Source organism: Puntigrus tetrazona, chromosome 16 (genome assembly GCF_018831695.1).
Source record: "Puntigrus tetrazona isolate hp1 chromosome 16, ASM1883169v1, whole genome shotgun sequence".
NCBI classification, from domain to species: Eukaryota; Metazoa; Chordata; class Actinopteri; order Cypriniformes; family Cyprinidae; genus Puntigrus; species Puntigrus tetrazona.
The window spans coordinates 27,560,445-27,565,414 of NC_056714.1; positions in this window are offsets into that span (position 1 = coordinate 27,560,445).

A 4,970-nucleotide genomic window follows, 5' to 3' on the forward strand; every position below is an offset into this window, starting at 1 on the left:
GCAACCGCAATTAAAAGAACAGTTGTGGCAAAAACGATCATTTGCAGAAAGTGCACTCACCCTGAGGCCATCTGAGATACAGGTGAGCTCGTTTCGTCATCAGATTTGGAGAAAAGTAGCATTGCATCAGTGTTTCTATGATAGATGTGAATGGGTGCCGTCAGAAAGAGAGCGGTTTATCACCGTTTTTTGGGGTAAAGTGTTTCTTTAAGGTATAACAAAACTGGATGTAAATCTGTCAGCACATATATACCCTGAATGGCTATTTAGGACAAAAGCAGCTTTCTGTGATGGTCATTAAGTTGGTGCATTGCTGGATTCATGACTCGTGGGAAACTAAACTCTCTGTGCTAAACTACCCGTGACTGATCTTCACCACAGAAACCACAAGAGTAGGCAGGCTTAGCTATACAGTAGTTATTAAGGCATTAAATATGCATGCATTTCACAGATTTGATGTCAAATATTCGATAGTCCTACACAAACCTGGTGTTTTCAGTCACTGGTAGATGAAATATTCATTCACAAGAACAGAGCAACTGTTCACAAAAGGCATTCTAAAGAAGAGAATTAAAGCTTAAAATCCATGCAAATCTGGTCAGATGTTGTTTATAGTCTGGTAAATGTTCATTAAGTATATTAGATCTGTTTAACAGTGCCATCTATTGGCATTGCATCTCACATGTGCATGATAAAATACAGACGTTTGCGCAAATATGAACTTGTCCAAACAAAAGTACACTGTAAAAAAACAATGTTTATATGTCAACTTGAAATAACATCCCGCCACCTAAACATTTTTTGTTGAGTCAACTAAAATATTTTAGGTGTCATTTACATTAGCATTAAGTAACATGCTATTTTAAGTTGAAACAACTATTGTTTTGTTTTTTTTTTTACAATGAATGAGAACAGAAAGAATGAACAACATTAGTTTTTAATGTATGACACATTGAGTGTAGAAACACAAGTTTGGTGTGGAAATCTTTTTCACTCAGAAATAGTGCATTTCACAGTTAATTACAAGTAACTTAACTAAACACTACATTTTTAGTTTTAGTATTTTTCTTGTATTTTGTGCATTTTATTTCCTATTAAATTACTGACTCTGGACCACAAAACCAGTTAGGGGAAATTATTTTGAAATTAAGCTGTGATGTACATTTTGTTAGGATAGGTGTGCAAAACTAATTTATATTTTTCATTGTATTTCAAATTTTGTATACGTCTACTCAAGTATTATGTGGAACGGAAATTATTTTCACTCAATAAGGCTCATTCTAAAATATCATCTTTCTTTGCTTCTTTCTTTGAGTACACAATGTTGAATATATTGTGTAATACATATAAAAATGTTATCTGATATAACTGTTATGATGTATATTTTCTTAGTTTGTTTTTCCAACTTTATATTTAGTAATTGTGTTTTGTATATTTTTACAGTTTTGCAGTTGAATCATAAACTTCAGAAACGACCTGATGTCTCCAGCGAGGTTTTTTTGCGTCAATGTTTAACTCACTAGGTAGTTAAGAAGCCAGAGAAGTCTAATAAGGCCAGTACAGTGAAGAGATTGAGAAGGATGCTCAGGAATTGTGTGGAATCATGATTTAGACATTACAGGGACTCTAATATATCAATCTAATTTTCCTGCATACAATTAGGCCTCACATAAACATGGCAGAAGGTCTCAGCAGATCTTAAGGGCTCTTCTAAAGCTTCCAGTCGTTCTTCGAGGGGATCGAGTCGTCACTCAAGTCCTGGCATAGCTGTTTTTAAGGCAAAAGCAGAAGCTACAGGAATGTCCCACCTTTCGGTACCCCGCATCGGGTTTGTGTATTTTGAATGTTTGTGTGCAGGGATTTCAGTTAATGTGTATTTTGAATGTTGTGTGTGCAGGGATTGCAATTTCATATGTTCAGAAGTGAAAGCACAGACAGATCCAAGTTTCTGTGCATTCCTTCATGCAAGATATGGGAAACGAGAAAGATTTGAGGGACAAAGGCAAATGCCAATATCTGTTCACAAAACTCAAGTAAAACTCCAACTAATACACAAGATGAATAGATCTCATTCTGAATAATCTGCCCTATACATGGAGATCTGCATCGTTTAAGAAGATGTAGAGGGTAGATAGGATGCAGTTCTTGAAAGAGCACAAAGAGAAAGTAAAGAAAATGTATGCTATCCCAGATGTGCTAAGCAATCGCTCCTTGGTGAGAAAATGTTTCTTTGACATCAAAACAAGTCCATTGCCCTACAGACTGAGGACATGCACAGGGCTTCTAGAGACAGCAGGAGGAAGAACTTCTGATTTCATTGTGGAGCCCATTGATGGAAAGATAAGTCTACCTCTCAGATTGCAAGTAATTACAAAGAAATTCCAACTCCTGATGTAGCATTCCATCATAGCCACTTGAGATGGATAACACAGGAATAACAACCCCTTAGGAACACCCAAAAACCTTTAGGAACCACACATGAGGAGTTCATTCTGTTCATTTCTGAGGGCGAAGGCACTTGTCATTCAGTTTTCTCCTACACCACAAATGATCATAAGGTTGCTCCATCTGTGGAAGACACTAGATTTCTCTGAATCATGAGTTTTTTCCAGGACAGTTGCAACAGCCTAGACAAAGTCTACCCAACAACAAAGACTATGTATGCATTCAAATGTCTTTTGCATGCTGAGACACACTTTGAACAAGTGACCTCAAATGAAAGCACTTTTCATGGTGTTATGAACGCTAAAAAAATGAGCATGCAGAGATTGCCCCACTTCTTCAGCAAGGACAGGAAATTAGGTACTTGCCACTGTTTGAGGTATATCACACTAAACATCACCAAATTCGAGTTGTCTTTGAATCAAGTGCACCTCACAAGGGGTTTCACTGAACAATGTACTTCTCACAGGCCCTCTTCTCATATTCGAATAAGAGTCTGGTAGGTGTCCTGATAAGATCGGCTGTAAAGAGCCAGTGGCTATTACTGCTGATATACAGCACATGTTCCATTGTTTTCTGGTTAGGGAGGACCATAGGCATTATCTTAGCTTCCTTAACAATAATGACCTTGACAGCAAAATTGTGGATCATAGAATGCGTATGTATGTTTTCAGGAATAGCCCATGACCAGCAGTGGCTATCTATGGCTTTCGGAGAGCAGCTAAAGAACATGAAGATAGTTTCGGCAAGACCTGAGATCATCTAATTATTATCTAATTATAAAGATTATATCCAACTGTCCAAACATGATTGAAGCCTTTCCTTTGGAAGATTGTGCAGAGGGCATTAAAGATCTGCAACTGTTCTCTAATAGCCTTCCTATGCTACGTTGTCTCGGTGTATCATGGAAAGTTGGAACAGACTCATGTTTCATGTTTCAGAGGATGACAAGCCTTTCATTCGGAGAGGGGTTTTATCTACCGTTAATGGTTTGTATGACCCACTTGGATTCCTTGCGACTGTTGCTATACAAGGAAGGCTGCTGTTGAGGGAACTAATCAAACAAGGTGAGGCCTGGCATTCCCCCTTGCCGGAGAACATACCAATGCACATCCATTCTTCTGTTCTGCATCTACGTGAACAACAGAATCCAAAGAATCCATAGATCCAGTTCATCCACGCAATGGAAGTATGTTCCCACTGTACATAACCCAGAAGACCATGGATCCAGATCTGTACCAGCAGCACTCTTCATGGCTCACAGGCCCACAGTTATTGCCCAATGCTTCTTGGCTTCAGTCTGAATCACAATTTGAGCATTTGGATTTAGCCTCATAATCTGAAATATGCCACAGGTGTTTTTGGGGTGCGTTGAGGAAACTCTTTCCTGTCCTTGACAGCAATGGCTTATTTCAAGTAGGGGGCCCTATTACCAGGTCAGGTCTGGAACCTTGTGAAGTCAACCTTGTTATTATCCCAGGTTCACATTATGTAGCGGCACTGATCATACAACATTATCATGAGGCTGTGAAACATCAGGGCAGGCACTTTACAGTAGTTACTGTCAGAGCCACTTGATTTTGTCTAGTAGGAGGTGCGTAACCTGTAGGAAGATGCGTGGGAACATCAGCAGATGTCTAAACGGCTGACTGTAGCTCCTGCTTTTACTTATGTGGGGTTTTGATGATTTCAGACCATAGGAAGTGACTGCCCGCAAGACCAGAGGAGGTCAAGCTAACTACAAGAGGTGGGAAGTTACATTTTCATGCATGTGCACGAGCTGTCCACATCGAAGTAATCGAAGCAATGAGCTCTAGTAGTTTCATCGATGCCTTAAGGAGATTTTTTGCCATCAGAGGGCCGGCTAAACAATTACATTTAGATTGCGGTTCAAATTATGTTGGAGCTTCTCGAGAACACCAAACGGACGAATCAAGCATCAGTTCAGAGGACGTTTAGAAATATCTGAAGGAAAAACATTGCAACTGTAAATTCAACGCACCTCATGAATCTCATTGTCACTGTGAGCAAATGACGGATTGGTCGGCGCATGCTCGACTGCATGCTACTAAATAAAAAAATCTTTCCACCTTAAACACAAAGTCTTGACGACATTGATGGTGGAAGTTACTGCAGTGTTGAATTCACGACCTTTAATCCCAGTGTCCTCTCACCCAGAATTCCCCTTTATTTTCAACTCTTTTGAAATAAAAGACAGATGCAACCTCCCCCCCATCTGGAGACTTTGAGAACAATGAGTTGCTTAAGGAAGAATGGAAACAAGTACAAAGGATGGCAGACATCTTCTGGAAAAGATGGAAAAAAGAATACCTTAGTACTTTGCAATCCAGACAAAAGTGGCAAGACAAAAGAGCAGATTTAAAAGAATCAACTTATCCTGTCACTTCTGTCACCTGATGACAAGTTATAGATTTTGGATTCCTAAAATCCAAAGCTAATTTAGATGTTTCATTGTATTACAACTTTGTATACGTCAAGTGAGGACTTTAATTTTGAAAAGACCCCCT